We start from the raw sequence: 13,661 nt of genomic DNA on the forward strand, positions 1-13,661 counted from the left end.
CTCAGAGCACCTTGAACGAATTCAGGGGCTGCCAGTGTGCACGGCACAATCGAGAAGCTGTGGAATAGAGGATTCTCAGGGGCTTTGGGTGTGGGAGAGTTCAGGGCTTTATGCCAGGGTGTGGTCAGAGGTTACCAAAAGTTCATATCCAGCATTTGACCCAGAAAACACTAAAATGAGTTGCTGGGCTGTAATCCCTCTTTATGCCTATGTCTTAGACCCTTTTGTGGTAACCAGACTCCAGGATGGCCCCAGTGATGATCCCCTGCTGATGTTCACTCCCTCTAGAGTCTCCTTCCACAACAAGCAGGGCTGAGCCATGTAAGCAGTAGGATATTGTAGTGATGGTGAAGTGTGACCTCTCAGGCACTGCACCTTTCACCTTGCTCTCTTTTGGATGACTCACCTGGGGAAGCCAGCCAACATGTGAGGACACTCAGCAGCCCCGTGGAGAGGTCCACGTGATGAGATTCAAGGCCTCCCATCGACAGCCAGCACTAACTTTTGGGCCGTGTGTGTGAGCCATCTTGAAAGCAGACCCCCAATTCCAGTCTAACCTTCAGACGCCTACAACTCCATTGACATCTTGACCACAACTTAATGGAAAATCCTGAGCCAGAACCACCCGGCGAAGATACTCCCAAATTCCTGAGTCACAGAAACTACAAGATAATATTTTTGTCATTTTAAGCCTCTAAATATTGAGGTAACTTGCCACACATCATAGACAACTAACGCAAAGTAGAACGTGACACCTTTCCAGCTATTTACCCAAATTTCAGGGCCTAATACTCTGTGTAGACTCAAAACCACACCAGAAAGTCTGGAGGTTGTATTGGATTCTCTCAAATTTCCTATGAGCAGGAGCAAAATTGTCCCAGAAGGCCTCATGGAGATTGTGGCAGGCAGAGCCATGGAGCAGAAGTGACCTGAAGCCCCCTCTGCCTTGCCAAGGAACTCTCCACATGAAGGCTGGCATTTCCTGCCTTCAGCACTGTTTCCCAGGTGAAGTGATCGCTGTGTAACCACCAGAGGATCTGTGTTGCCATAACAACGGGCATGCTTGATTACTAGGTTTGAAGTAAGAGTGTCCAGCTCTGTCTGAGGTGGGTGGAGGAGAAGGCTGGAAAAACCTGCAGAGGCTTCTGGGAGATTGGGACTGTGTGGGTGGGAGGTGCTGAAAAATCTAAGGATATGTTCCATCTATGACATATGAAGCCACCAGCAGTCCAAAGCAGACAGCCTGATCTGCTGTCCAGTCCAAAGGGAGAGATTGGGCCTGAAACAGGAGATCAAGTGAAGATCTAGAAGCGGGCTGACAGGAGAGCAGAGTAAGGAGCACAAAATAGGGGCAGATGAAACGCAAAGAGGGTCGGATGCTGCCCATGACCAGGGATGACTCTGAGACTCATTTATAGGGGTACCAGCAGAGCCTCTGAGATGGCCACAGAGGCCTGGACTATTTCCATTTTTTGAGGCTCCCAATACAGTACAAAAATTAAGAAAATAGGGTTACGAAATAATGATGCATTTAAAATGTTTATATTCACCAAACTAATGTTTTAACCAAAAAAGTTAATGCAGGGGCTGGCCCTGTGGCCGAGTGGTTGGGTTCACGCGCTCCACTGCAGATGGCCCAGTGTTTCGTTGGTTCAGATCCTGGGCGCGGACATGGCACTGCTCATCGGACCACGCTGAGATGGCGTCCCACGTGCCACAGCTAGAAGGACCCACAACGAAAAATATGCAGCTATGTGCTGGGAGGCTTTGGGGAGAAAAGGGAAAAAATAAAATCTTAAAAAAAAAAATTAATGCAATGTATTTGATACTTGCAACACGTTCAAAGGTTTTATTTAAAAATAATGGCCAATGTCTTGGGGCAGCCCTGGTGGCCTAGTGGTTAAGTTCAGCATGCTCCACTTCAGTGGCCCGTGTTCAGTTCCTGGGCATGGACCTACACTGCTCTGTTAGCAGCCAAGCTGTGCTGGCAGCCCACATATTAAAAAATGGAGGAAGATTGGCACAGATGTTAGCTCATGGCAAATCTTCCTAGGCAAAATAATTAAATAAACAAATGGCCAATGTCTAAATCTAAAGCCCCTAGTGAATGTAAGAGCTGGGACTAACGACCCCTCAGCCTCACCCTGCCAGAGTAAGTCTTGGGTACCAGCTGTATGATGTAGGGCTGACCTAATTTAAAGGCAAGAGATAGAAGCAGACGGAAGCATGAGTCTGGGGAAAGGAGGCAGTGAGAGGGATGCACGGAGGACAGAAGGGAAGAAGAAAGAATAAATGCTATTCCCAGTGCTCCTGGAATTGTTCTGGAAAAGCAGATGAGGTCTCCTCCAGGGTCCTATTTCACCCCAGTCTGACTTCATCCTTAGATGCTATGTTACTTTAGAACAGTCACTCAATGTCTTTCTGCACCTACTGCTTTCCTCATGGAAAATAGGATATGTTTTAACCCTGTAAAATGCCAGTAGACTAGTCCAGTGGACTCTTCTAAACTGTGTCCACTCGCTTAGCAATTCACAACAATTAAAACTTTTTAGCCCTTGCTTCGACTATGCATAATGAAAATGAGCTCTGCCCTATGAAGAACGGTTTCTGCTATGGTTCAGAATCAACAGGAAATATTTCATATCATTTTATTGATGTATTCATTTGCTCAGTTCACATCAGAAACAATAGGATCTTTGCATTACTCTTGTAGTGCAGGTAAAGTATCAGGTGTGTCTGAAGGAGCAAAAGACTGGGTCTCCAGAGGCGCCCAGTATGCATGGCGGTTAACACTCAGGCATTTCCTGCTTCCGCCAGGACCAGCCAGCCTCAGCAGGGAGCGCTATCGAAGGCTCCCTGGGGAAACGCTGCCTTGTTTCCTAAGATCTTTACAAAGGGCCATAAATGCCCGATAGTAATAGCCATGAACTTTTAAAATATGCAATGTAATATAAGTGTCACATTAACAAAATAATGTTAACCTTTTCACCATTAGATAAGCGATTTAAATTCTGAATTAACTGGAAGAGCCGGTGAATCCCCACATTATCTCTACAAAGCTTTTGCAAGAACACTTTAGTGTTGATGTGATCTGGGGAATGACAGTTTATTTATTTACATCGCAAATTCTTTAAATTCACCTTCTGTTATGGACATTACCTATATGGTTTATTCGGGACGTGTGTTCCAGTAAACACCCACCCACTCACACCCACACCCACACGTGCCTGTCTCTCTCAGGCTATTTCCAGCTGTTTCAGTGGTGTTAGCTGACAGGTCATCTTCTTGCTCAATGCGGAGGAACTGAAGTCCTGAAACTTGCTGCTGGGAAACTTCCTGAAGCAGCCTTCACATCCCCTGGGGTGGCTTTTTTGCCCACAGCTTGCTCTAGTGGCAGTAATATGGGGAAGCTTCTCTTCCTGGACAATCCCAGGCCTAGTTCAGGGTATTCCACGTTTCACCTGCGGGTTGCAGCACGCAGCCACCGTATCTGAAGTCTACCTTGTGCCTTAGGGTTTAGAAATCAGAAACTGCCTATTACCTTTCCTGGTCCTTGTGCTTCTTGGCTCACCTCACACAACACCTCCCACTCCCAGTCTTTCAAATGTAATTTCTGAAGAATAGGTTTAAATTTTTTTTTAATTTTACAATGAAATATACAGATATAAATATTCTTCTTGCATTATAATCTAGTCCAAGTAGGTGACAGCAAATCCTTGATTCTGAGGGTACCGTGCAATTAGCTGTCTCTTGTTGGAGTCTGAGTTCTAAGTGAGTCCTGGGAGCTCCCTGAAGTCCACAGCGAGCTGTATTTGGGCCCCTGCTCATTGGCCCTCACAACTGCAAAGGAGTTCTGTCAGAAAAGCTCCCTGACTTTTCCACAGATGTAAATTTTCTGGGAGTGATAACATCGAAGAGAAAAATGATAATGTCTGTTATTGTCACCTTAAGTCACTTTGTATAACACAATGAATCTCTTTCTCTAAGTCTCAAACTTTGAAGACCTTATACATCCAGGAGCCAGGGAAGGAAGAACGTGAGGCGTTCTTAGCTCGCAGGGTTGTTCCTAGGAGTGAAGGAGACGATGTTTGTTGAGCTGTTAGCACAGCGCCTGACAGACAGCTAAACTCAGCCAATGTTAGTGACGACAATTATTGTTCTATCCAAAATACGAAAATGCAGCCAAAATCTCTCTTTGTAACTTCCACAACTTGTATGTGCCTGCCCGCTGGAGGTGCACATCACAAGTGAATCTCTCTTCCACCAGCTGCCCCTTCAGATGCGTCCCCCGCACTCTGCGTTGTCTCCAGACAGGACTGCATGTTCCCCAACCATCCCTTGATTGACACTGTGCTGGCCCTGAGGTCACCCAGGTGAATGAAAGCAGTCTTTGCTCATGTACATCCAGAGGAGGGTCTGACTTGAGGCAGACGATTCAGGAGAGCACAACGCAGGCTACAGAGGGAAACGCAAGTTGTCAGAGGAGCACATGAGCCAGAACAGAGAGGCCGGGCAACCTTCCTGCGGGAGAGTACACTGAGCTGGGCATTGAGAAGGAGCAGCAGTGAGCTGCGGGGCCTGCACTGCAGGTAGACATGCTTATGTGCATGACAATGTGGGGACCTGGAATTGGCCACCCCAAGATATGTCTCTTTGGCATCAGGATTATTTGAGGTTGATTGCTTTTGATAAACTGGGACAGGCAAGGAGGCTCTGAGGAATGGAACTTGCTCTTTGTTAGGACACGTTTACATTTGTAAGGTAAATCTCTATCTGTAAAAGGTGCCTCCCTCTCTGTACCAGGAAGAAGAAAGGAGATGACCTACTCTCCAAAAACTCTTAATCAATACCAAAGGCAAGGACTTAAAATCTGCATTTTATTGTGCTAGTCTGGTAACCTCCTGTAACTAACTTCCCTCCCCCTCCCAACGCTGGCATTTCTTAAGGATTAAGCATCTTTCCTTAGGCTAGGAACTGATTGCCAGCTCATCTGTGACCCCCCGCCCAGCTCCAGACAATCCACTTGCCGACCACTACCTGCTGTGTCCATCAAGCCCTATGCTGACGGGGCAATCTTGTGACTATTGTGGGAGGGACATTTCAATCACATGTGAAACACCCCGTTTTGGGGGCTATATAACCACTCTGTGCACCCCACTTCTTCGGTGCCCTTTCTTCCTTCGGGAAGAAAGGCCCCGGGCCATGGTTCCTCATAAAGCTTTGTTTAATTTTCTCTTGCTATTCTGTCTCATGTGAATTTAATTCATTCTCCAGCCAGACGAACCCCCATTTGGGGAGAGGAAATGTCCTCCTCCCCTACAACAACCTGGAGGCAGTAGTCTGCGTTTTTGGAGTGAAGATGTGGCAACAATGGCAGGACAGAGGCTGGGCAGAGCTTGAGACTGTGGAGAAAGAGGCTGCATGCTAGGCTGCCCAGGAGCTGTGAACGGGGAGTTATTGAAGGAATCTGAGCAGAGGAGCAGCATGATCTGACTGGGGGCTTAGAAATACTGGGCAGGCTTCAGCATGGAGAACAGGTTGAGGGGCCAGGTTGGAAGCAGGCAACCTAGTTTACAGGCTGCAATATCGACTTGGAAAATAATAAAGGCCTGTTCTAAAGGGTGGCAGTAAGGATGGAGAAGAGCAGCATCTTCTCTCATATACCCTCTTCCAAATGAGGCCTATGCTGACCGCCTGTTTACAATGCAAACTGCTTCCTTCCCCTGACACTCCCAATCCTCCTGATACTGGTCTGTCTTTTCCCCAGAGCTGTGATCATCTCTTCCATATTATATAATTTATAATAATATAATCATATATTATATAATTGATTTTGCATTTTGTCCTCCTCCCTACTAGAGTATTAGGTAATTACTAGGATAGGTAACGTTGTCAGTATTTTTCACTCATGTGTTGCAAGCACCTAAAAGCATCGTAGGCACTTAATTCATATCAATTAACATTGTTTGAATAAATGAATGTGTGAAGACTTAGGGCAAAGTTTGTAAACTGGGAGATTTATCAAGAAGTTGAAAGATGTCAGCAATGAAGGAAGATATATCAAGAAAGGATAAATCTTAAATTTGAGGTTTTCACCTGATGGGCCTTTGATATTTGGGGCTTGGGAGAGTAAGCAGCCACCTCTTGAGACAGAGAATAGTAAGCTCCGGGGAAAAGGTTTATTTTGGGTCCTACAAGTGGAAAAAGAATGCCGCAAGGAAGATGAGCATGGAAGAGAGGTTGCTGCCATGGACTGGGAGTTCCAAAACTCTGAGGTGGTCCCCAGGCATTGGTGTGTTTGTATCTCCCATGTAACTTTAAGGCACAGCCCAGAAGGTGTGTGATGACCCTCAGACCACACCCTGTCCACAACACCACATTTTGGAAGACTCCTGGGATCTCAGGACAATTGTCATGCAATCTATGCAACAAAACAAAACATAACAATAACAGCTACTGTAACTACAGCCATGAAAACCAACTCAACTGACAAAGACAACAACACACAAAACCCTCTAGTCTTACGTTCACACATCTATCTCTGCATCATCCCAGTAAAATCCGGGGCTCACGTACAAGCCTGTGCAGTTCCCTGAGGTTCCCTTAGAGGCACATGGTATGACCAGCCCCTACTTCCTAGACTAGACTAGAGCTGAGACACTTCCTATGTGCTTCTATAGCTCCCCGTACATCCCTACCAAAACCCTTGTCGCACATGAAAGAAATCATTTCTTATTTAGTATCCAACTTCTCAACTCACTGTGACTTCCATGAGGCAAGGACTCTGTCTTGTTTGTTTCCGGTCATACACCCAAGACTCAGCAAATGCCTGGCACATAGAAAAAATTCAGTGTGTGTTAAATTAATGCAGGGGTGAATAAATGAGAGGATGAAAGCCCCCATCTCTCACTCTTTCTGTTTTTAGAAGGATTGTCAGGGTCAGAGAGGCACTGAGGCCCCGGGGATGGAGGGAACCGCTGCCACCAGTCCTTGGCCTCAGTGGCATGCTCTGTGTATCTCCCTCAAGTGGCACAATGTCACATAGATAACAAATGTCAGCCTACCTTTAGGGTGAGATGAGTATGACCCTATTCTCTGTCCCCAAATATCTAGCACAGTGCTTTATGCGTAGTGTGTAATCAGAAAATGGTCAATGAATGGGGAGAGGATTGTTTTTCCTCATAGAAGTCTGCATATGCCTCGTAACCTAAGAAAGCCATAGATAAAGAAAGCCCAAAGCAGAAATCTCTAATGGCAGAAATTCAGACGCTGTGCCGCCTGGGTGGTAGAGATATGTAGAGGGCAAAGGAGACTTTCTGAGGGCCTTTGAATCACCGATCTGTTCATTTGACAGATATTTATTGAGAACTTTCTATGGCCACGACTGCTCTAGGCATTTAGGGTACGTCAGTATGTCCTTCTGGAACTTACATCTGAGAAGATGTAATAGCTGTAGATATAATAAATAATTAATTATATAATGTGTTGAAAGGGTATAAGTTCTCTAGGGAAAATAAACGTAGAGCAGGTGAGGGGAGTCAGGAGTGCAGGAGGCGGGGTGATGTGGGGTGTTGCGATGCTTAATTCAGTGGTGAGGGTAGCCCTGTGTGACTGTGCCTTCTGTCCGTGAGGACAAAGCCAACCTGGGCAGCTGAGTATGCTAAGGAAGGCTTGGATGTAATTCAAAACGTAGCTTGAATCTATAGAACCAAAACATTCATTGCCAACTGAAGAGAGAGGCAGACGATAAACAACTTCAAAAAGCCCTAATGAGCTCTGCTTACAAACGCTTAAGGAAGTGGAGCAGAACAGGAAGAAAGAGCAATTTATTTGATTTGATGAATACTTGCTATAAACTTTAATGTGCATTTCGGGTAACTAGAGGTTGCCTTCAATATAAGTGATATTCATTGCCTTTGAATGAATGATTTGAAAATGGACCATTCTTGATAATGTAAATATGCTTTTGGAAAGAGCTAGGGGCTGGACTGTGCTGGAACTGTCCCAGTGGACTGAAACTAAGAGGCAGGATGAGCCAAAGTCTATTTTCCCTGAAGGGATCTATGGATGCTTCTCCCTTCCAGCCAGGAGCAATGGGAGGGCCCTTGCAGGCCCGTGGCTAGCTGTTACAGAATTGGAAGATATAGACTGAGGCTAATCTTAACCTACAATTTCTCCCTGTCTCCCTCTAAAAGCTATTCTTTAGCATTGACATGAACGGAAAACTATTGAGTTGAAGGAGAATACACTAGCTCTAGTTAGTGGAAGTAGAGTGGGGTTTTTTTGTTTGTTTGCTTTTTGGTTTGTTTGGTGAGGAAGATTGTCCCTGAGCTAACATCTGTGCCAATCTTCTTCTACTTTGTATGTGGGATGCCACCACAGCATGGCGTGATGAGCAGTGTGTAGGTCCAGGCCCAGGATCCAAACCTGTGAACCCTGGGCCACGGAAGCGGAGCATGTGAACTTAACTATGCCACTGGGCCAGCCCTGGAAATAGGTTTTAATTCAGTGAAGATAGTGGGAGATACTGACAAGATAAAGAAGATGCTCAAAAATGAGAGTTCCCATTTGAGGCTATACTTCGTAGGCACCATAGCTAGTTGCCAGGCTTAGGGCCTGTTACTTACATTAATATAATAAAGAGAAAAGCCACATGTAAATAAGAAAATAATGCTTAAAGGCTGTGATCTAATCAGCTAGAGATTGGAAGAAGGTTTGGTAGAAGTTTGGAATGAATGTATGCAATAAAAGAAGGTTGAAAGTATTTAGGGTTGTCTTGAGTTGTAATAAAAAGAATTGGATTGACCTGCTAGATCAAAACATTCTCTGGTACTGTGATTCTGTCATTCTTCCTGCAGACGTAGTCATGGAGTAGACCAACCAAAGCTCAAGGAATCACATTGCCTGAACTGTCCTAGTGGAATCTACATCTCCAGAGAAGGAAACTCATGGAAGATAGTAGAGCTCAGTCTCCTGGTTTGGTGGCTTTTTGTCAAATGGCTTTAATTTCTTGCAGTTGTAGCCGCTTACAACCTTCATTACTCTCATCAGGCTTTGCCACTTCCAAGGTGGGTGAGCCAAAGGAATGGGCAAGGATAGGTTGAAGAGGGAGTCAAGAGTAACCAAATCTTATTTCACTCCTATGCGATATAGTGACTTGAATAAAAATATAGAGCTTAAGGCAAAGTCAGTGAAGAGGATTTCTAGATATTTGAATAAAATACAAATGAAAACTCTATGTAGTAACTGTGGGCATGTCAAAGAAATGGATATAGTAAGCTGAGAGCTCCAACTCCATAGACAATTTTTTGCTTTTCTTGAATTTGCCAAATAAGATATAACAAGAAATAAGCTTAATTCTGTAAACTTACCTTCCCTTATTTATTATTATTTCTTATTTATGCACACTAATGATATTTATAAATATAGAATCTATACACATATTCTTTTGGAAACAATCAGAAAAATATAAGAAAACAAAAGTTTTAAAGTGAATAACACTTATAATTCTGCCACTCAGAGTTGAACACTCTTCCATTTTGGTGTCTATCTTTCTGAATTCTGTTTTCAAAAATGTTATCTTCAACACATATATTATTTTATAACCTTGTTAACTATAAAACAAATGATGAGTGCCTAGGAATTTCAATAATGACCTCACAAGTGTGACACCTGAACTAGTTTTTCAGGTAAGTAGGAAAGGAATTCCATGCAGATGGAACAGCAGGAGTGAAAGAATGTGGGTATAAATGTACATAGTAGATCCATCCTATAGGGAAAATTCAAACAAAGATGGCAGAAGAGGAGAGAATGGTAAGATACAAGGCTGGAAAGGGTCAAGCAGAGACAGGCCATGCTGAGTGGTTTTTATCTTCTTCTACTTGAGAGTTAAAATAGGCCTTTAGGCATCCTGTAGACCCTGCTTTGGGTCCCCTTTACTGAGCCAGTGCTGACTTCCTCCAGCTGGTGTACGTGTTGGTGCTAAAGTCTTACAACTGCCTCTCCTCTTTGGAGAATTGTCCTCGTTTGACAAAAGCTACTTTGGCTGGGAAGTTACTCCTCTTCCCCCACTAACATCTCAGGTAACCCCCAGCTACCTGAGCTATCTGAGGACACAAAAGCCCAGCTCTTTACCTCAAGGGGGAACAATGCTGTGTTGTGGTTAATACTTGCAAGCCATTCCCCTATGGATGGGGCCAAGGGTAGACTTCACCTGACTCCACACCCTTCTCTTTTCCTAGCCTCTTGACTCCTTCTCATGTAGGTTTTTCCTGAGAGGACCTCTTCAGTAAATCACAAGCACCTTGCCTCCTGTCCTGGGTTCTGCTTCTAGAGAACCTGACTAAAGATGCTGGGAAGAGGTGATGAGATTTGGGTTTTAGAATGAAATCTCAGCAATGTGGAAGTTGGACAGACTGTAGCAGAGTGGAAGGTTCAAGGGCAATAGAATTGGGAGATGATAAGGGTCCAGATCCTGGCCTCAACAGTATGGGACAAGGAGAGGGAGAGGTGATTCCATCATCTCTTAGGTCAGGAAGTGTTTGAAGGGGCGAGAAAAGTCCAGATGACCCTCAAGTTGTGAGGGTAATTGGGTAGATTATATCATTTACTGAACTAGACAATAAAAGAGGGGAAACACATCTTTGAGGCAGGACACAGACAGAGTTGAGCTTGATACATCTTAAGTGTGAGATACCTAATGGGGGATCCAGGAGATAATGTCCAGCAAATAGTGTGACATAAGATTCCAGGGGCCAGCCCAGTGGCGCAGCAGTTAAGTTCACATGTTCCCCTTCTCAGTGGCCTGGGGTTCGCTGGTTTGGCTCCCAGGTGTGGACATGGCACCGCTTGGCAAAAGCCATGCTGTGGTAGGTGTCCCACATATGAAGTAGGGGAGGATGGGCATGGATATTAGCTCAGGGCCAGTCTTCCTCAGCAAAAAGAGGAGGATTGGCAGTAGTTAGCTCAGGGCTAATCTTCCTCAAAAAAAAAAAAAGATTCCAGAGCTCAGGAGAGAGGGCTGGAATAGAAATGCAGATGTGGGAGCCACCAACATTCAATTGGTCATTGAAACCCTAACCATGATTGAGGAAAAGTGGGCCATGGTCCGTCTCTGGAGAACTAACGCTTGAGAAGCTGATGCCGATCAAGGCTGCCCCAGGTAGAGAAGCCCAGGTGTCCTGGCCTACATGCCAATCTATATGACCAGATTCACGTCTAAAGTTATACAACCACACAATAACCAGACCCCATCTGCACTGAAACCATTTAATGACTTTTCTTTGTCTAGTAAAAATAAGTCATGTACCCATGCCCTATAAATTTAGCCCCAATCCTCAACACATTGTAGCTCTTCACTGCCCATGGGTCCTGTCCCCATGCTATTCTCTGAATAAAAGAGCACTGTTGCCAGACATTGAGAGTCCAAGAAAGCTTTCTTTTGACTCCTTGACTCACCGAGCCCACATCAAAGCTATTGGAAGAAGGGAAACCAGCTGGAGAGAGAGGGAAGGGTCCTTGGGGAAAGAGGAGAATCTGAAAAAGAGGTAATGACCAAACAAAAGAAAATGCATTTTAAGGAGAAAAGAATAGTCAGAGATATTAAGGACCATGAAGAGTTGAAGGAGATGAGTACCAGGAATAAGCCAATCAAGTTGGTAATCTGGAAGCTCAAAATGACCCTGACAGAACCATTTCAGTCTGTGGTGAGGACAGAGCTAAATGACATTGAGTTGAAGAGTGAATAGGAATTGAGACAGTAGAGGCCAAAACTTTGCAACACAAGGCTTTTATCCTGTAATTTCTTTCTCCAAACTAAATGCTCAGGGCCAGCTTTATTCTTCTCTCACAGCCAGTTTTCGGTTTGGGCTATGGAAGTGAATTGTGCAACTGTGAGAAAGCAGAAGCATCTCTGAACTGGGAGTCACAAGAGGCTTAGAAATTTTTTTAAACCTGTGATAAAGTAAGATCTTAGCCAGTCAACCAACCTTCCTGCCTACCCATAACTCTGCAAATAGCAGCTCCAGCAGACCCGGGAAAGGCCTTCAGAGTCCCTGCCCACCTCAGGCATGTGGATCACATGCTGCGATCCTGCCATCACAGCCAGCCTCCCTGGGGAGTCCTAGGGGTGCCCCACTCCAACTCCAGGAACTAAAGGTCGCAGGCACCCCAGGAGATGAAAAATGCATTGCCCATGGATTTGTGACATGCATGGGAGGATGGGGAAGAATGAACAGAAAGGGTTCAGAGAAAGCTGTACTTGCAAAATTGGTTTTTGTTTTAAATCTTTTTTCTGTTTCTATCTTACAAATATCTATTCAATGTTTCTTTCTTTCTTTGGTTAATTCACTCTTTGTTTTTCTCATTTCTGCTCCCATCTCTACAACATACTGCTGCGTTTTAATGCAGAGGAAAAAGTTCAAACTCAGGAGAGAGTCAGTGTTGGAAATAGGCATTGGGACAGACGATACGCCACCGAGCCAGATTATGTGCCTCCTCTGATTAGCTTGGCTCCACTGGCCCCAGGGTTTGACCACTTGCTCAGTGGAGAGCCCTGATCATTGCCACCTGGCTTAGTCTCCTAACACCTTGGGCTTTTTCAGCTTCCCTTGGGGATGACAGTCAGGAGAGGCAAGGCCTCCATCTCATCTGACCTCACCTGACCAGATGGACTATGGCTCTCCTGACAACTTCTAGATGCAGATAAAGGACCACACTAGTTTTTCTAGCAGCTGTCCTGAAGGTCCAGGCAATACAACCTCCTAGATGTACAGGAGGGTCGATGTCCCATGGGGCAAACCTTGACCAGTAAGAACCAAAAGATGGGAAGAAGCCAACAGAAGCTGTCCTCTTCCTCCCACGCCGCGTCAGAGTGCAGTGAGGTGGGGAGCTTCTGCCCAGCCTCTAAGGAAGACATTCCACCCGTCAAGCCCCAGCTGTGCTTCTTAAGAAGCTGTGGCCAGCTGGCTAAGGCACCACCTTGAATTTGCTTTTCCCTCTTTCTTACATTACATCCCTTTTCCCCCTCTCATGACTGCCCTCAAAATGCACCTTCCAGTAAAGCCTTAGGAAATAAGCTTTGCCTCAGGCTTTGTTTTCTATGAAACCCAGGCTGAACCAGAGACCGAAGCATCAAAGACAGAATTGTTCACAGAACTTCGAGTTGGAAGGGTCTTTACAGACCATCAAGCTCAAATTCCTACCGAGCAGAGGAGACTTTCTTTCACATGTTTGGGCGTGTCTTATAAAGGGATACTCACTTCCCGGAGACTCATCCATTCTATTGTGGAGAACACAGTCTATGGAAATTTCTTTCTTATATTGGGACAAAAATCTGCTGTTTTTTGTAACTTCTACCCATTAGTTCTAGTGTTTACTTCTACCAGGATGTCAAGCTTTAAGTGAAAGTATGATCCCAGAGCTACGCATTTGAAAACACTAATCCTGAAAAAGGAGACGTAGAAATTACTCTGAACTCAAGGAAAACATATATGAGTAAGGCAACTTGTTTTATGCATTTCTATTGGACTAAAAAAAAATAAGTGGTACAACTGAAATTAATTAGATTACTTAATTAACCCCTCCCCAGTTGGGCAATTGGCAAGCAGGTGCTGGTTGTGTCTTGCCAATTTGCATCAGCTCTCCTCTCAATGTTCTAAACG

The sequence above is a fragment of the Equus przewalskii genome, chromosome 31 (genome assembly GCF_037783145.1).
Source record: "Equus przewalskii isolate Varuska chromosome 31, EquPr2, whole genome shotgun sequence".
Classification (NCBI taxonomy): domain Eukaryota; kingdom Metazoa; phylum Chordata; class Mammalia; order Perissodactyla; family Equidae; genus Equus; species Equus przewalskii.